Raw genomic sequence first — 20,750 nt, 5'->3', positions numbered from 1 at the left:
GTATTAAATGGAAAACTTCAGAAATAAACAATTTGTAAGTTAGAAATTTTGCACCATTTTGAGTAGCATAATAAAATCTCACTGTCCAGCTCAGCCCTATCCAAGATGTGAATCATCCCTTTGACCAGCATCTCCCCCACCTATTAATCACTCTGAGCCCTCAGGTTATCAGATCAACCATCTGAGTATCGCCATGCAGTGCTTGCGTTCCAGTAACCTTTACTTTACCTAATAATAGCCGGAAGCACAGTGCAGGGATGCTGGCCAGCAGTTTGGATCCGCCAAAGAGAAGCCATAAAGTGCTTCCTTAATGTGAAAAGGTATAGGTGCTCTCTGAAGTCTCAGGCATCTACTAGAGGCCTTGGAACATATCCCCTGAGAATGGGGAATGAAGTGGGGATGACTACTGCACTAATGTTGACCTATTTTACTTGGACCCTGATTTTGGAGACTTCAGAAAATGGTTGACAAAGAAAAAAACAAAGTGAATGAGGGGACTTTTCATAGATGCCACACCTTCTTTCAGAAAGGGCTAGAGACAGTGTGTGCTGTTTAGTCAAGTTTGATTGATTATTCAGGGAAGGATAAGGATTTCTGTAGCTTTACTCCCCAATTCATTTATGTGTTCTATTGAATGAGCCAGCTAATGTGGTTTCTTAGAGGGCTAAAAGGAGCAAACACTAAATCAATTCTCATTTTCTAGGCACTTACTCGGGAGCTGGGTAGTCCTCAATTGAGTGGAAAGATACTTAAAAGCTTACCAAAGATAATCATATTTGAATAGAAGATAATCATATTTGAATAGAACGCAGGAGATTAATAGCTTACCCTCAAAAAGAAATGAATACATATTCTTTGAAAAGTCATTGTCATATCAATATTTAAATACAATCCATAATGAGTCCTATTTAAACAGTCATTGAATTCCACACTTCAGATATTGACCAGGAATTATAAAAGTTCACAGTGCTGGGCCGTAGGATGACAAATTGAAGATGGCGTGATGCAGGAAAAACAGGTGGCAGCAGATGAAGAAGAAAAGATGGATCAAGTTCAGGTGCTACGATGGTGGTGGCTACTCTTTGGTACATTCAGTTGAGACTATTCGGGGGCCAGGCAAGCATTTTTACTCCAGGCTTCCACGGTTTCTATAGAAACCCTGACCTCAGAGTATCAAATGCTCAACACAGACTAATAAAGGTTTCTGCACACGGTTCTAAGGCTTGACATTGGTCTCCATTAACACTTAACTACATGTTTCATCAAATAAACATCAAATTAGTTCCAAGATAAACATCGGTAGGTGTGAGTTGAAAGGGAGAGCAGGGAGGCTCAAGCTGCTTCGGTGTCTTTGAAGTTTTATTTTGGTTTCAATAAAAACTCAGCTAGCCAGCTATGGAAATTGAGTGGGTTGAAAACAGTGACCAGTTTTCCTGGGCAGGAGACTAAGATGATGGAGAGATCCAAACGAGCCTGGAATGACTGCAGGGAGACAGTCCAGGGCTGTTCTGAACAAAGAGGGCAATTTCAATGGGGAAGAAATAGAAAGGCAGCGGGGCAATAGGGTAGGTATAATTCACAAAAATATTTCAAGTTCCAAACGTCGCTAGGAAAATGTCACTGTTAAAGACAAGAACCCCCCAAATAAGCACCTATATAATTAAACAGCCTCCACTCACACATCATGGTCTGTTCTACTTTGGAGACACTATAAGGAGCTTGACTTTAGAAAGCAACATCGGGAACATGTAGGGTCCAGGGAACAAGATCCTCATTTACACCCTTCACTTCCAGAGCTCCAGACGTGGAATGCATGTCAGTCCATTCAACCACAGGCTGAGACAGTCTTCCTTCTTCAAAATATAAACCATTCAAGTCACTAGGGTTAAGAACCGATGTTTTGTCTTGTCCTCATCCCAATAGCAGTCCAGATGAGCTCAAGGAGGGTTCTTGATGCCCGTCAGACAGCCTTCCTGACATCCGTCTTCCTTACACCTCCATGAAGAATTCTTGGTTGTTTACCACAGCCTGGGCTGGAAGATTCCACTAACAAACTTTCAAGATATACAGAAAAATTCCAGCTTTTGAAAATTTCAGGGGAATTACACAGCAACACAAACAGCTCCTTTGATACACAGAATTGTGCTGTATTAACATCAAGACTGCCTACTGAGAATTTTTTCTTATGATATGGATCAAATTAAAAGTGTGTATTACTCACCACACTTGAACTATTCAACTTCTAGATATTGGGGTCTATGAGAACTTGATAGAAATATTTAATTCCTATTATTAAAATGTTTCTGTTGCATAAACATTGAATGAAAACTAAACTCTAAGGGCATGCTCTCAATCATGAATTCCATATTCTCAAACGTGTCATGTACATAAAACTAAATAATAGCTTATTGAACTTAGAATATCTCACATTGCTTAGACAAGTCAAAGAGGAGGCTCTGACAGCAAAACAGAGAAGGAACAGAGGTAATGACTGATGATCCAAGTAGTTAATTTAATGACTATCTGCTGGTTCATACCTCTATCCCATGTTATCTACAGACTAACACTTGTCTCACTGTAATTACTGGTGTACTTGTTTGCCTTCACTGACCATAAGCTCCTTAAAAGGAAGGAAAACAGGTCTTGGCATCTATCTCCCAGCTCATTCAATAAACAAACATTAATTGTGTAATATCTTAATGTGGTTTGTGTTTCCCCACATTGCATTTAACAGGGAAGAAAACCCCCACATTGTTTGCTTACTTGAGCTGCTCTTAAAAAGGCTTAGTCCTAGAAATATGCTTACAAAGGCCACTGATCTTTAAATAAAGAATGAATTCATCACAAAAGCAATACTTGTACCTTTTAACTATATAAAATGATTATTTAGTTATAACTTCAAATGAATAATCATGAGTGTCCAACCCAATGGTGAATTTATAGAGCAAAAGTAATGTCAGAATCTAAATATCTACACCAATTATGCCTCTGGCCACAGCAACGTTTCTGATTATATCTTCCAATTTCGAAACCAAAATAATACCTTTGCCCTAGCAAGTCACATCAGAGGGTTTAAAAATAATAATAAAGGAAAATATCCTCTAGTAAATTGCTTGGAAATACACATCAAAAAGCGTATCAGTCACCCAGTTATTCATTTGTGTCATAAATGGCTGCTCAACCATCGATACCATGTCATTCCAGCTAATTACATATTCTAAGGACGCAATCTATGACCTGAGCCAAGCTTCAAAACAAAACATGAAGTTTGGTGTGTGAAAGGTCAGCAGTTAGTATGGCGAGTTAGAGAGGCTGAATGGTACATAAAATAAAAAAATTGCCAAGAGCTATCTAACACTGTTCTTTTATTCTACTTAAATCACAGTGACTTGACCCTATGGAGCAGATGACCCACCCCTGTCCTGATGGCCAGCTCCTTTAGATCCTATGGAAGTATCACCTGTATGTTGGGGGAGGGGCATCAGGGGAAAGGGGAAGGGCAGAGGAGTCACAGCTACAGACAATGCCATTCATAAACTGATTTCATTTTAAAATGAGACCACTTTAGGTACTGATTTAACAATAAAAGTAGCAAGTGTTTATAGTGCATATGATAAGAGATTGTCTTATACCCCAATACATCTCACAGATATAGACAATAAAGATCCTGCAACCACCTCAACTATAACTAGTTCTAATATGTAAAAAAGATGCCTACTAAAATAAAACTTTTACAAATAAAGCATCAATATCTAGAAATGTTTTAGAATGAATCAACTGTATTGCCAAATTAGACTTGCTTACTGGAACTCTGCATTATTATTTAACTACAGGTTACTTTAGAAACCAATTTCATATTACAGTTTTAAAAAACTACATTTTTAAAAATTTAATAAGAATTCCTTCAATAAGAACTGCCTCTAGAAAACTAGACACTGATCTGTGAAGGCCAGTAACGTCAAGGGTGAGACAATGAAAGACAAGAAGTACATGAGCCCTAGCCAGGTTGGCTCAGTGGATAGAGCATTGGCCCACAGACCACATGGTCCAGGTTCAGTTCTGATCAAGGGCATGTACCTTGGTTGCAGGCTCCTCTCCAGCCTGGGCCCCGGTCAGGGCTCATGCAGGAGGTAACCAATCAACATGTTTCTCTCACATCCATGTTTCCATCTGTCTTTCCCTCTCTCTCTTCTACACTCCCTAAAAATCAATGGACAAATATCCTCAAGTGAGGATTAACAATAACAAATAAAAGTACATGAAAACATGGCGACAAGAAGTGGGGCGGTGGATCACAAATGTTATTTCAGTTCTGTTCCTCTCTCCCTCCCTCTGTAAAACACTGTGATGTTTGTAAAAGGTTTATTACAAGCTGGTTCCTGGATATGAAAATAAAGGACAACACTCGGACACATGCATTATTCATATAGCATGATGCAAGGGTCACTATGAAAAACATGTCGTTCTGTACCCTCATCCCAATACTGGACCACAGGTTCTCTCTGGGAAACTGACACCCAAACATGAACAAAGCAAGGTCCTGGCCTGCAGGAACTCACAATTTAGAGTAAGTGTCACAGCACAGAACCAGGACTAGATTCCTATTTATTTGGTTAGGCTTGTAATTGACTAATGCTCAAATTAGATTTTAAACCACATGCTCACCTGGTGGCTGAATACGCCTAACTTAACCAATGCTGTCATACAAATGCACTGGTCTGCAGAGGACCCACAGCATTCAATGGCTTGGAAGTGGGGTGGGGAATGTTAGGACAACGAGCCCAGCTTTCATTCCTTGTGGCTCACTTCTGAAAAGATTCACAGTGCAATACTGTTTCCCACAAATAATATACAATACATTCTTCCTTTGAGACTCTACCTTGGGAGGAAGCTTAGATGCATGAGCCATTAGTACTAATTACTCATAATGTCTCAGGGATTTAAAACAATTACTACTAAGGTTATGGCCTGGAAACAGAATAATTACACTAATTGGAATTCATCAGATATCCATCTTCATAGTAAGCACAACTGATGAGGTGAAATTTACTATCCAAAAATGGAAATCATTTAAACTTCCAAAGGTGACTTTCAAAAGACAGGAGCCCTCCATAAATGTAATGTACTGTAGGCAACCTTTGACACGGAACAAATGTGGAGAGCTTGGTATGCAGCAGAACTGTTACAAAACACTGTCATGGGTCAACTAAACTAGCACATCCCTGCCTCCTGAGTCTTTTTATCTAGAGACATTAAAAAGTCACATCGGTTTTGATAAATGTAAGGACAAAAAAAAAAAAAAAATGGCAAGTGCTAGGGGAGGTGTGGGGACAGCCAGGAAAGGCATCTCTGAGAAAAGTGACAGTTAAGCTGTGGAATACTTGGACAGTGGGAAAAAGAATATTCCAGGCAGAAGAAACAGTGGGAAAGACCTTGGAGCATTGTGCAGTTGGTGTGGCTAGAGAACAGAAGGTGGGTGAGAGAGTAAGAATGAAAGGAGGCCAAAACTGGTTTGGCTCAGTGGATAAAGCATCGTCCTTCGGACTCAAGGATCCCAGGTTCGATTCCTGTTAAAGACATGTACCTTGGTTGTAGGCACATCCCCAGTAGGAGGTGTGCAAGAGGCAGCTGATCAATGTTTCTAACTCTCTATCCCTCTCTCTTCCTCTCTGTGAAAAGTCAATAAAAATATGTTAAGAAAAAGAATGAAAGGGGGTGCAAGAGGAAAACAGGTAGTGAACATGCAAGACCTTGCAAATCAGTGAAGAATTTTATTATTTTATTCTAAGGGGAACAGAATGTCATTATATAAAGTCTTAGGCATAGGAATGTCAGTCTTAGATTTAGATGAGTATTGGGCTGTAATCGAGGACAGGAATAGAGGCTTTGACAAGATTCATGGCTTAGAGAGTGGGTGAAGGGGAACAAAGTCCACCACCACAAAGTGCCTCTTTGGGGTACTGGTTATTTTATGTTGGTTGATTTTAAGAAACAGCAGGTCTGGGAGAAGCTCTAAAAGTCATGTAGAGCCCTAACCAGTTTCGCTCAGTGGATAGAGCGTCAGCCTGCAGACTGAAGGGTCCCAGGTTCGATTCCAGTCAAGGACATGTACCTTGGTTGAGGGCACATCCCCATTAGGGGGTGTGCAAGAGGCAGCTGATCAATGTTTCTCTCTCATCATTGTTCCTATCTCTCCCTCTCCCTTCCTCTCTGTAAAAAAATTTAATAAAATATATATTTAAAAAAAAACAAAAAGTCAAGTAGAAGTTATCCTTTGTAAAAGGGTCTTTTTGAAGAAATAATTTTTGGAAGGGTGTTTCCTCATTGTATCAGGAAGTTATCTAAATTCCTAGAAACTGTTATCAATCAAAAAGGCATAGACTTAAATCTGAATAACAATTTTCCCTTGTTACTGTACTTTTTCTGGTAACTTCCCATAACTCACTCTCTATACCCAACATCTTCTTTTGTCTTTAGTTGAAGGTGGTATACCTATTATTAAAATTGAATTTTAATCTGTCTCAACTTGATTATTAGACAAGCTAGAAGAACCTTGAAAGGTGTAGGAAAAATTTTCCTCCCCAACAAGGGAAATGGACATTTATATGGCCTTTATTTTTAAGCCAATGCCCACGGTCTACTTTCAATGCTCACTGTCTTGGTCAATAGCCCATTTTCCATTAATTTTAGAAAAAAAAAAAGAAAAAAAAAAGTAGTGGCTACCTAAAGTACTGTGTTGAGAAGAATCCTCAGGCTTCAATGTGTGAAATAGTTATAAGGTTGATTTGATAGACCTTTGTTACCAGGAAGAACCCTTCTTTCTGGAATAAATGGAAGAAAGTGCTATTGACCAAGACAGTGAGCACTAAAAGTAGACCGTGTGCATTGGCTTGAAAATAAATGCCATATAAATTAAAGAGCTAAAATAAGATATTCTACAGTAACTCACATGTTTCATGCAGAAAATTTGCCAGTGAAAATTTTTATGAAATATATTGAACGGTATCAACTTTCCATTATTTTTAGGGCCAGTGGTTTATCTGAATATATTGTTATATTCAAATGACTGTGGAAAAATGAAGCTAACACAATGTGACACAATCTGGAATTTGAAACAGAAAGCAGTAATTGCATCATTTGAGAAGGCACGTCAAAAGTTGTAAATTGCTTTTAAAAGGATGTGGATGTACTCACATCCACATTTGTTGAGAATGCCCCTCAAAGAATCCCTTCAGTATCACTATTTTATTGCCTGGAAAGACCCCAAAATTCATTAGCCTCGGCTTTTATGTCATCAAAGACTCCTGACACATGTGATTCCTGACACACCTTCCTTCCCAATACTTAGTGTCTCACTGTATAGAAACCTAGACCTCCACCCATTCCTGCCACATGTGCTTTTATTAAAGTGTCTTCTAATGTCTTCAAGTCTCCATCCATTAAGACTTGCCCCCTGGTAACATTCAGGATGGCGAATCCCTTCCAATAAGAATGGATGCTAGAACAGAATTTTAAACAGGCCTGCACATATGGTCAATTCTTCCATTATTGGATGGGAGATTTTAAAGTGGGTTTTCTCAGAATAAACTCTATTTACTCAAGACTAGCTGGTTCTTTACACTATATGTGCTAAGACAATCCTTCTCGCTTCCTTTATGCACTCTTTTGTAAAATTCAGGTATATTAAAAAAAAAAAACCTAATGAAAAAGCTTTCAGGCAGAGGAAAAACATGGTAACATACTTTATAGTACTAGAGTGAAAACTAGGTTTCACTATGTTAGTGCCTATTGAATAGTGGTGGCTACGTAAAGTACTGTGTTGAGAAGGATCCTCAGGATTCATCCATGTCCCCATGCCCATCATGAGTACAACAGAGGGAATGATGCCTACACACACCCTTTGCACCTCTGGGGGACACTGGAGCCACAGAAACATGGTTTTGAATCCTACACCAGGCTCTACCTCTTCTAGCAATGTGAACCTTATCAAGATTAACTCTCTGCATCTAATGCATCAGATGAGGTCACCTATGCTTGCCCCTCCTGGATTTAGGAGCATTAAACCAAAGGCTCAAGGGTTGGGAGTTCCCCCACTTCCTTCGTGAAGCAGGAAGGCATGGAGCAGCACTCTGCACAGAAGCTTGACATTGTTCTTCAGTATAAAATACCTTCCTTGGCATAAAACATAGATTGTGATGAGCTGAGTGGTATCCGCCAAAATTCCTTTGTTGAAGCCCTAAACTCCAGCACCTCAACATGTGCCTGTATTTGGAGATATGGCCTCGAAAGAGATGATTAAGTTAAAATGAGGCCATTAGGGCAAACCTTTCATCCAGTAGCATGGTGTCCTTATAATAAAAAAAATTAGGACACACAGGGATGCAAGTGCACAGATGAAAGATCGGGAGAACAGAGCAAGCAGTAGGCCATCTGCAAGCCAAGGAGAGAACCTGGAAGAAATCACACCGTCAGCGCCTTGATTTGGGGTTTCTAGCCTCCATAGCTGTGATAAAATCAATTTCTCATGTAGGCCACCCAGGAGGGGTGTTTATAATGGCAACACCAACAGACTAATGGGAACAAAGTGCAGTGTCTTCCACCAACTCTATTACTGCATATGCATCTGAGCCCTCTCCTACCCATTGGCTTCCTCCTCTTGCTGGGCTATGTTCTTCTCACCCTGGGAACACAGGGAGCCCTGAGGCTCAGAAACAAGAGGTAATGTTGACTGCTGACCTAGAATAATGTAGTTTTGCTTCCTGTATTGTACTTACCAGAAACCCTGCCCACAGAAGGGGAATACAGACACTCTTGGGAACAGAAAGGAACAGTGTTCCCCTGTTCCCCTCTCTCCATCCAAACACATGGCTGCAAAATTACCATGCTGAACTTCCCTCAGGCATGGCCATTTCCCCCTTTTCAGGGTTTAAAAAAACAAAACAAAAACAAAAACAAAAAACAAACCTCGGTATTTAATAAGAAATTCTGTTGCTCACAGGTGCCCCTCCCTCTCTCAAGACTGAACTGTTTAATTGGGTAGCGAGGTAGTTAAATGTGTTATCAGAATCCAATTTAAATGGAAATACGTCCCGGCCAATTAAACCTCACACTAACCAGTACATGCATATTAGCGCTCTGAAACATTTGTTCTAGCAGTTAGATACTTTCTCTACCAGGTAAACTATGCAAACAACTGCCAGCGTGTCAGGGCCTGCTGGTTTGCCATGCGACGAGCTGCTCGTGGTAAATACCCTAAGAGTTTGGGTGTCATCTTGCCTTCTAGATAGATGTCCTCCAGTTCACACCCTCTTCCAACAGGAATCATGCCCAGCTCAAATTTGGCTTGAGTTTTTTCACTTCCCTGGGAAACAGAAGTAACATTTCTTGCAGCCTGACATCATCCTGGACTTCTTTGCCCTTTTTCTGAGAGTCCTGGCTCCCACTACAGAAGGGACAAAGGATCTTCCTTTGGTCATCTGCCCAGCCAAGGGGGATCAATACAAGAACGAGACCCACAAGTGGTATCTCTTGGTCTAAAGGCAAGTGAAAGGGGTTAGCATGAGTGCATTTGTCCTGATTTGCCAACTGTTTCCCCTAACCACCACTTCCCCCTGAATGTTCCAATATTTGTTGTTGGGAAGAAGGATACAGAAAAAGAAAAAAAAGTGTTAGTATTGCAAAAAAGCAAAAGAGTGATATTTTTTAAGTAGAAAGGGCTAATTAACATGGTCAGTTGGATGAGGGGGAGAGATGTAAAGACTGCTGAAAATTCATTTTGTTGTTATTGTTGAATTCACTTTTTTATTACATTCTCTACATTCAGAGTTAGTAGTCAATTAAACATGGTATCTTAGAAATATTACTAGAATGCTTTTCCCATTTAAAATTACAACTCTTACCTTAGTGAAATCTTGTGCTGTGATTCCATTGTGTGGTTACTCCTCTGCATTGTGGCCAGTTGTGATCTCCTAAGACAACCACCTACCACGGAAACCCTAGTACAGCTGAAATCAATCCTAAGCTCTCTGGATGGTGGAAACAAAACCAGTTTGAATAGAAAGGATAGAGGTAAAGAAGGTGAGCTGCTAATGTTTGTCTCCCTTCAAGGAGACTTTATTAGTCAACCATTGGACTGGATTTGGGAGAAGAGTAACATTCAGATGTGAGTCACACGAAGAAACACACACCTGGGAAACCATTATCCATCTTGTCTTGACAACGTTTTCGAGAACATTGGGACAAACACTTGTTGCTATTTGTCTGAAAACCAACACTGACATTTCTGGAACCTGGTTTCTGAAGTCCAGTTGAGTGAGGTCTCAACAAAAGATCACCAGGACTACTTAGGAAATGCTTTTGCCACAATAAACCTGTCAACAACGGGGTGGTCTCCACCAGATTGGGTTATCACAAGAAGACCCAGGAACTACTTGTAACTTCCAATTGTTAGCTAAGATCCTTTCTTTTTTCCTCGGGGAAAATGAGTCATTCAGAAAAGATTCCAGAATACCTTGTTTAACCAAAACCATGTAATTAGTAAATACCCTAGCAGTCACATAACCTTACTCTACCTTCTTGATGAAATGCAGGATAAAGGGAGAAAATCACCTCAAATCTCCCTACCTGGAAGTCACTGATTTTTCTAGATTTTCCTTTCCCCAGATCATCTTAAATATGCCCAAGACAAATATAGTTCTCTGTTGAAACGGCTGAGAACATTTTGTAAAGGTCAAAGACAGCAAATATTCCTACAGCCCCTACTGTTTCCAAGATAGCTCAGAGAATCTTGAGAGTTTTCTGTGAAGACCCAACAATTCTAAGGAGAACTTTTTCTATATATCCTGAAGAAATAGGAATGTTCTGACAGTTACTAAATGGTTGCTATTGTTTTCCCTTTTAATATACTACTTCCACAATTAGATTTTGTTACTATTTGATTTGGCTATTACATTAACCTAGGTAGTAATGGTGTTTTGAAGGGTTGTCAACGGGTAAATGATGTGGGTCTTTCCAAAATCACTCTGCCAAGCAATTCAGGAAACTTGTAATGTAGAAAGTTCAACCAGGAGAAACTATTCTCTAGCACCTATTCTTCAGAGACTTTAAAAAAAGAGGTTTTAATTTGAATTTATTTTAGGAATATATTTTTTTCTAAACCTGCAAAAGTATAAGAACTTAAAGCATTATAAAAACTGTGAGGTCATCAAATTCAGCAAAGCTTATTCTCTATTGAAATGTCTAAAGATGATCATTTAAAAATATGAATTAAATATGTGTCTTATCTAAACTTCACTACAGTTTCACCAAATACAAATGTAAACACTTAACATTGCTAACATCAGTTTCAAACATCTAAATAACAAGGTTTGGGGAAAAAAATTTAATATATTTTATTGATTTTTTACAGAGAGGAAGGGATAGGGATAGAGTATTAGAAACATCGATAAGAAACATTGATCAGCTGCCTCCTGCACACCTCCCACTGGGGATGTGCCTGCAACCAAGGTGCATGCCCCTGACCGGAATCGAACCTGGGCTGCTTCAGTTCGCAGGCCAAACTGGTTAGGGCTGAAAATTTTTTTAACATTTACCTCAGTTCCATATTTTAATGACTACTTCAGAAACTTAGAGCCCTTTAAATCCTCTAAATCAGCCCAAATATTGTAAATGATCATTCTAAAGAAAAAGAAAAAAAAAAAAAGATTAAACCTCGTGTATTATGCAGCTCTCAAACCCAGAAGCCAGATGACTCTGGTAATCAGCATAAAAGCTCATGTCCACCCATCACCTCCCACAACGCTGCACTGCATGCTGGATTTCCCCAGGGCATTTAGAGGGCCTGGAGTTTGATGATCCCACTTGCTCTGTAGTCCCGTAATTCGTCCACAACCAACTGGCTTATTTTCAAACATATAACTTCCATTTACAGCTCCCAGCCTTGTACCACTATTAAGTTTAGGTGGAAAACAAAAGGTATGGCACTAAGATTTCGTTTTATGAGCCAATTTATTGAATACATGCCATGAATTCTTTGGCATCTGAAGGAAGTCGGGGGCCTACACTGTAAGAAGCAAAGGTCTGTTGAGAAGGAAGATGGTGCACAGATAAAGAGCAGGTGGACGCTGGGGGCAAGGGGCACAGAGATGTATCAACAAGTAGTTCTTTCTGCGAGGGGGGGTAGCGCGGGGGGAGGCAGGGCTGCAGCAGACACACATAGACTCCAATTTGGATTTTCTAAAAAGTGGGAGGAATGCTTTTTTTTATATTGCAGACAGTAAGAGGTTGACTCAAGGGAGGGACAGCAGGAGTTTTACTGGGAAATAACCTGGGTGTCCACTCAACCACTAAGCAGCTCATGGGACCTTGAGGAAGCCACTAACTTTCCTAAGGACCTTTTAAGTTCCAAAATAAGTGTTTTAGTCATGGGTTTTCAAACCTTTTGTTATGATGACATGAGTATTTACAAAGGACTTCTGTTGCAGTTAGGATAATATTGAAAGCAGCCACCAAGTTTCTGCAAATGAATCCTGCCCACATCTAGGCAGAATGAAAACCAGTGAACCAATTTAGGGGTTGGTTTATTTCTAATCAGGCAACTCGACCACATACAGTAACTGGAAGAGGGTTGACTGGTATCCAATTGGTATCCTAAAGTAAGAATTGCAGGTATTTGAGTGACTGCCTCCGCCTATGAGGTGTAATGGGGAAAAGTGAAGAGAGTCAACCCAATAAATGCATGACATTCACCCACAGTCTTTATTGGGAGCAGCCATCATCATCAGACTCAAAAAAGTATGACTTAAGGATATTAGCCCATGTTCACCGTGACAAGAGCACATCTAATTAATAAATGACTTAATGTATCTACTGGTCAAATATTTACTCCGCCCTGCATCTTCTCTATAATACATATTCATTGAAGAGCTTAGAACAACTCTCTGTAAATAATAATGAAGATGTCAGTACATTAGAAAGATGTCTATATTACATAAGGTAAAATGGCCAAGGCTTATGGAAGTCCAATATAGCATTGTGGAAAGAAATAGGGCCATCAGACAAAGATTTGAATTCTATCTCTTTCTATTAGCTCTAGAATATTATGAACATTATTTAACCCTTATGGATGAAAAAGGGGCCACATACTAATCCTGAGAAGCTCAGGGGTGGGCTGCATGGGATAAAATTCAATGAGAGCATATGATGTACAATAAACATCCAACAAATGTTCAATTTCATCCTTTAACTTCTCCAGATTTAAAAAAAAAATTCATCAATGAAGGAAGCTTTAAAAAAGATGCAACCACCATGTCCCAAACCTATTTTCTACAGTGAACACCTAACAGGTTAGTAAAATGTCATTTCCCTCCCAAATCCATAAGATTCAAAACATGTTTAAAGAAACTACTAAATATGATTTAATCAAAATAAGAATGACTTTCCCTTCCCTCAACAGCATAAGCTAGTGACCAGAAGGCCAAAAACAAACCACATGGACAGATCCCTGAATTAAATGCCTGAAAGGCTGGAACTTTCTGGAGAAGAATGGATCAACCCCAAATATCTAAAATAGGGGTGTCAAACTCAATCAGAGAAGGGGCCAAAATCTAAAATCCAGCCTAAATCGCGGGCCGAATGGTTTACTGAACAGTCATAAACTGACAATGTCATAAACTGACAGCGGAGTGCAGTGATGACAGCACGGTGCGGGCCACATTGCAAGGCCTGGCGGGTTGGATTTGGCCCGCGGGCCTTGTGTTTGACACATGTGATCTAAAATGTCAAAGAAACAGGTTTGTTTGTTTGTTTGTTTGTTTGTTTGTTTTTAAGAGACCATAGTGACCAAAGTCTCCATGCAGATATTTACTTGCAAAGATTTTGTCAACAGGTGACAACACCTTTCCATTCCTACATGATACAGTTTCACTCCTAGAATGGAGATAGAGGGGATGTGGGAAAATGGAAGGGTATTACCATGTGCGTCCTTAGAATTTTAAATATATAAATTGGTTTATATCAGTCTTAATACTAATGACTATGACACTCCTTTCAAATGCCAATCAATGCACCTTGATTCAAGACACAACAAAAGCGAGTACTTTGAGGAATTTTTAATTCTCTCCCTAACATCATACAGTGAGCCTTTTTCTGAGCTCTCCTAAGTTCCAAGGACTTTCACCTTTTTTCTTCTTCATTTTAATGCCATTTCAGTGTGGAGGCTGGAGTTGTATTAACCTACCTGCTCTAGATTTTTGAAACTAGGACAAGTAGTCCTGGCCACATATTCAAGGTACCATAGGACTTGACTATGCAGCCAGGATTATCCTAAACCTCAGACTTTAATGTCCTACCAACTACTCTCTTCAAGGCACCACCATGGCCTGTTTGGCAACAGGGCCTCAGAAACAAGCCTAGGAACAGCTCCAGAGGTGGGGGAGAAAGCAGAGCCTGGCTTCTCCCCACTTTATGGTGAATGTGCTAAATAAGATGCACCAAATAGGTGTGAGGCACTGTCCTAAAGTGTTTGAGGGTTTCACTTAACCCTTAACAATAGCTCCTTATTGTAACCCAGGTTTTACAGGTGAGGACTGAGGCACAGAGAAGCTAAACACTGGCCAAAGTTCACACAAACAGAAAGTGGCTGAGACAAGATACTTCAATTAACCCAGTGAATCTGGCTCCAAAGAACAACTCCACACACTCCACCCTCCAGCCCATGCTTTCTAGATATCATTCTCCCTTCAGAATGTACAAATAATAGCTGAAATACACATTTCAGAGAGATGTCCAAAAAACAAACCAATAAATCACCCCTCATCTAAAATGAACAACCACCACAACCAAATCAATTCAACAAAGTTCAAAAAAATGTTTAAGTGGAAAGGTGAAAATACTGTGTGAGTGGTTTGCTTCCCCACTGAACACCATTTTCCTATATTATCCTGAAGTGTTTCCTTATGCCCTGTGTCCCTGTGGTGCTAGCAGATGGTTTCTATTTCTCAATATCTGAAGCTTTCAGGAATTTATTCCTAGACTACGAAGCCTGCTCAATCACACTCTCCCCTCATGATGGACTTGACTTGGCAAGAAATCTGCTTTCCCTGTGTTTGTTAAAAAAAAAAAAAATAATAAGAATAATAATAATAATAATAATTTTTTTAAAAATCAAATGCCTTTAGAAAGCCTGTTTTTTTTAACTTTATTTAAATCCTTAGAGTTCAGAAGAAAAACACCCTATGAGAATCTCTCAGCATCCTATTTCACCCCATTTCTGATCCCCAGAGGGAAAAGAGAATGCTGTTTAATCACAGTGCTTTTTGTGCTTGTGTCTCCTGAAAATTACAACTTAACCATATTCTGGTAAGAATTTGACTCTATGGTTGTATTTTACTCTTGATAAGACTCACTGGACAAATTTTCTCACGTGACAGTTACCTAGATGTCTCTCTTATCAGCTGTAGAGGAAATGGCATTTAACAGAATGGCATTTCCTTTGCCAGGCAGGGAATTTCCGTGATATTAAGACTGCCCCTGTATTCTCTCAAAAGAACTCAAATGCCATCTCTTGAGTTAATAAGCAGCCCTGGGGAATTCACTGGGAGTGGTCATCCTGACTCCATTCAACCCACTTTGGGCAAACTCCAATGCAGTGTCTCAGAATTCCCAATATGTACATCCATAAGGCCAGAAATTCCAGATTAGGATATATTCACATCTATGAGAATGAGATCCTGTTTCTCACTGAATGTTCCCAGAGCCCTCAGATCTTGACTAATCAGCATGAAACTAAAACACAGCTCAATATACAGAAATTAGTTAGTGATGTCAATCACACGAATTATGTTGAATGTAGACTGAGAGGTCCAGGGCCCTGCCCCCCTAAGAGCCAGCTATGGTTCTTATGCACTTTTTACACAGATGTGTGGTCCTTAGTATAGCCTGAAAATAGGAATTATTATTCTAGTTTTCTTTGTTTGTTTGTTTGTTTTTTTTAAAAAGGACATAAAATCCAGAGTGGTTTGAAGTAATTTGCCTAAAGTGGCCCAGCCAGTACTAAGAGATTTTTTTAAAACCCAGTTGGTTTCCATTATTCTCTAGGAAACCTAAGTAAGTAAGTAAGTAAGTAAGTAAGTAAATAAACATCTCCCCAAAACACACCAAGAGTGTGCTCTTTTTTAACATTCTCACTATTCACAACTTTAAAGTCATTCATTGATATTAATCCACAATAATTAAGCCAAAGAGTAAAGTTCATGTTGCATTAGATTATCTCAAGTCTTAAGAGACAATAAATTATAAAGATTCAGTTAAGTTGAGAAAACTTGATAAAATGAAGATTCCACATCATCTCCCCGTGTCTACATGTCTAAATTGTTTTACCTGGTTTCCAGTTTACCAGCTAAGACTATCATTAAGAAGATGTTAATCTTCTGATAAAGAAGGTGCAACAATGAGAAGGTAAAAAAAAAACTACACATAAGAAAAACAAAAGCCTAAGCAAACCAAAGCATGTCTTTCAATGAAATCTGACACCAAAGGCAAATGTTTTTAGCAAATAACTGACAGGCCTTGGGGAACATTTTCCAAACAAAATTGTACAAGAGATCACAGAAATAAGACAAAACAATTTTTATAAATCCTTTATTTAGAAGGCATTGTTTATTACCGTTTTTATAATTCAGCAGGGTTTAATATGAATTTTTAAGCTGCTAAATAAACATCTTAATGTTCTATGAAACCCATTTGTTTAGGGGTACACTGGTAGAAATTGGAAATGAGTATCTTAGTACACTAGCTAGTCTCTCTCCCTTTTACATACATATTCAGAAAGAAAATTATTTTCCAAAGACAAATATGAAGCATTATAAAATAATATTCTAAACCAACTGGCTTAATTTCATATCATTAATAAGATTTATCTCATTATATACCTGGAATCTTAATTGCTTTAACAATGGTTTTGGGGTTTGCAATTTTTTTTTTTAAACTACAATGAAAATCATAGACATCTATTTTACAGTGATCAAATCTCACCCAAATGTAAGTTTTTCATACTCCATTTATTTTGACCATGGAAGGAAAATAGTTTTAATTTGTTCTTAACACACACACACACACACACACACACACACACACACGGACAGTGACATCTCTAAGAACATGGAGCTGAATCCCTTTGAGCTGGGCTCTTCCATTACGTTTTCATTTTCATTCGCATGATCTGGGGAGAGAAAGGGCTCTCCCCAGGCCACAATGAAAGCGCGAGCACTGGTTAAAGAGAAAAATGCCACTGCCCACATAGTCACTATTGAATTTTTGTCAAAAGGCCCAATTAGCTCCTTCTCCACCTGCTAAGGCTTGGCAAAAATCGAGCTAGTTACAAAGTAAGACAACCGATCTTCTTGAAAAATTCTACTTTAAAATGATTTTGCTCAGAGAACTAAGACTCATTGAACTTGGGTTTTATTGGTATATACTTGCTATTGAATTTGGTCTGTATTTCAACTCACCTCTCCCTTAAAAACACAATCTACGGGGGGGGGGGGGGGATAAAACATACAGATAGCCATCTAAATCATAAGCAATCATTCAATACTAAGGAATAGAGCAGGTAACCAGGTAGCTAAAATACTAGTCTAGGCTCTTTTACATAAGGTCCAAGTTTTTATTAGAAGGAACAAAAGAGGTGATTTCCATTTTCCTGCCACGTGTTGTCTTATCAGGGTGTGCTGAAGTATAAAATTTTTATAAGTATATGTATCTGCAAGAAAATATATTTAGCTCTATTTTATGATACACATGTTCCCTTTTGGATGGTAAACAAAGTAGCCCAAAGAGAAATCTAAAATGTCATAACCTGGATGATTCATATTGGAAAGAAAATCAGCCAAAGGTGTATGCATTATGGCTTCTGTTAAATATTGCCAAGTAAAATAAATAAAAAGAAGAAGAAAGGAATGAAGGAAGAAAGAGAAATGAACTTAACCACATTCACCCCACCAGCTGGGACTGCCCTCTCCCTCCCCAAGAGTGGATTTCCATCTCCATGGGGTTTGCCTTGGGGGATTCCTACTGAAACAATGAGGTAGGAAGCAAGAGAAAAATAAAAGGGTTAGGATCCTGACAAGATAACCATTTTCTCTGCTCTGGGTTTTCTAGGCCATCTTGTTCCCATAAAAGCCAAGATGTCTCCATTTTTCCTAACTAGTGAGATCAATATCCCTCAATCAAACGACAAAAAAAAAAAAAAAAAAAAAAAAATCAGTTAATTGATGCAAATTAAGAGTGACCATTTACTGCAGTGCTATGTTATTGGAAAAAGAACAATGGACAGTACTAGAAAGTAAAATCATAGTGTTCTATTTTTAAAAAAACAAAAACAAAAAACCTTTAATCCACAATTTGCTCTCATTATAAGAACTAATCTTATTTTTTGGTCATTTTAAACCACTAAGAAAGAAAAGATGAGAGATAGCCGGATACACGGGAAACACACACATACGGGGCCAGGAGTGGAGGGGAGACTGTCATTTTCACCCAAGGGTTTCATACAACATTTAGGGCAAACGCCTTTGTTCCTCCACCTCGGATGGGAGTGGATGGGTGGGTGGGTGATGGAGAGATCAGAGGCGGCTGCCGAGGGGGCCCTCCACGCCCAGCTCTCCCGCGCATGCGCCAGGCCAAGACAAAGGAATAGGTAATTACAGTCCGGATTCATTCATTTCGCCCGCAGCACCGGGGATCCCTTAGCCCAGGCTGTAATCCCACGGGGGCAAGGGGCCGAGGGTGCTGGTCCACACCCCTTTGGCAGAAAAACCACCTCGATCCGCTAGGGTTGGGTGGTAACCTGCCGCGTGCCTGCTGCTGGCACCGCGGGAGACCGAGGTGTGTCCACCCTCCTCCAGGTATAAAGCTGAGCTCAGCGGGGTGGAAATCGCACACCCAGGGGCTGTCCACCAAGTCCGTCCCCAGGCGGAAATATCTCTGGGGAAGCAGATAAGGAGCCGAGCCAAGCATTCGATGAATATTCATGAAAAGAATGCGGTCGGTCTGCAGCCGCACGTAGTGGGTGCAATCCGGTCCAGGGATTCTGCAATTCTCCATGTTTCGGAGGTGGGTGGAGGGGAGGGACAGAACCGGGGCGTCGGGTTTCAGGGTTCGTGCTTGAGGCAAAAACCTGCTAAACCCCAAATCTGTGCTCACAGAGGGGCCGGGCAGGCCGTTCGGGGGGCCAAGCTCGGTCAGGTTCAAGCTCACACCCTCTTTCTTGGCCAGGGCTGAAGACTCCAAAAAATGTAAATGCTCCGAGGGGCCCACAGGTTAGCGGGGAAAGCAATGCAGCCCCGTCCGTCCGAGGCTGGGGCTCTGATCCGCTCGGATGGGCTTCGGCAGGCACGTTGTCCTGTGGCCCCTGTATTCCTTGGCCACTCGGAGCCAAGATTCAGGAGTCCCACTGGCCAAGGAAACCCATTTGATAAAAGCCACCTCCTTCCTGCCCTTCCTCCGATCAGACCAGATTCCCCGGGTTCTCTGCCCCCTCGCTCCCGCCCCGCCCCACCCCCACCTCCATTCTCACTGCTGCGCCCCTCGCCCCGGGCGCTTTCCTCCCGCGGTGGACGGTTCTGATGACAGACACGCTCCCTTCAGCCCCACAAACCCGGCTTTTGGGGACTCAGAGCGCTAAAAGGGTTTCTGCATTCGGCAATTTTTTTCCCCAATTAGCAGCTTCTCTCCCGCTAACCACCATCATCCCGCCCCAACTCCGTGGATCAGACTCGCCATCCCTCCCCAATACCTCCCCCCCCCCAATCCTTTCCACCAAGTGAGTGGCTGAAGCCTCACCTGGGGGGGGGGGGGGGGGCAGGGAGCTGCACCCCAGATCCCCGAAGTGCGATGGAGCCCTCGTGGAGGACCCCATGCCCGTAGGAAGGACCCCATGCCCGGCGTTGCCTCACCCGGCCCTGCACCCCCACCCCCCACCCAGCTGCAGGCGGAGCGGCAGGGAGGGCCTGGGGAGCCGGGCGGGTGCAGCAGGGGAGACAGAGACCCCAGGGTCCTCTGCTCCTCGGTGGGTCTGCGGTGGCCACGGGGCCAGGGCCACCCGGACGCGCCCCTTACCGGCTCTGGGTGCCTGTGCCGCCCCTGGGGGAACGGTGCCGCCGAGGGCCCGGGTCGCTGGTGTCGTCTCTCCCGCTGGACGGACGGCGGAGGCCGAGGCGAGGAGCGAGCTGGAGCGCTGCCGCCGCCGCCTCGCCGCTGCCGCTACTGCCGCCGCCGCTGCAGCCGCTGCATCTCTGGCGCTGCTCCCCCTCCCCTTCCTGCCCAGCGCCCTCCCCCGCCGTCCCCAGCCCTGCCTCCCTCCGCTCCCTCCCCTCCCCTCAGCCCGGCGCCCCGCCCGCCTCCCCTCAACTCCCTCCACTCTGTGCGCTTCCCAAGCCCCCCCCCTCCCCTCGCCCCTTCTCCATCCCCATCCCGGTGCCCCCTCCCCCCCTCCTCTCCATCCCTGTACCCCTCCCTCCTGCTTCTCTGGATCTGCCCTCTCTCTGGGTTTCCCCCTCGCTCCCACCCCGCTCCATTCTGGGACCCACCGCCCGGTGCCTCCCCTCCCCCCTGCGCTGGGCTGCCCCTGGTGGGGTAGGTCTCTCTCTCTCTCTCTCTCTCTCTCTCTCTCTCTCTCTCTCTCTCAGGCTGGATAGAAGTGCTCCGGCTATCGATCAGACGTAAGGGGCTGCCTGGAGGGGATGAATCATGCC

General features: G+C 41.7%; 1 protein-coding gene across 1 annotated transcript in view; it reads right to left on the bottom strand.

Annotated features, from left to right (window-relative positions):
* BASP1 (brain abundant membrane attached signal protein 1) overlaps nucleotides 1–20,301 on the bottom strand; it is a 42,875-nt gene extending 22,574 nt beyond the window's left edge. The window contains exon 1 of the mRNA XM_084881360.1: nucleotides 20,116–20,301. The gene's annotated coding sequence lies outside the window, so the exon portion shown is untranslated. The remainder of the gene's footprint in view (nucleotides 1–20,115) is intronic.
* Nucleotides 20,302–20,750: the final 449 nt, after the last annotated feature.

The sequence above is a fragment of the Pipistrellus hanaki genome (assembly GCF_964339955.1).
Source record: "Pipistrellus hanaki genome assembly, chromosome: 4".
Lineage (NCBI taxonomy): Eukaryota > Metazoa > Chordata > Mammalia > Chiroptera > Vespertilionidae > Pipistrellus > Pipistrellus hanaki.
The sequence above is the reverse complement of the archived record's forward strand: the minus strand, read 5'-3'. Positions and strand labels throughout refer to the sequence as shown.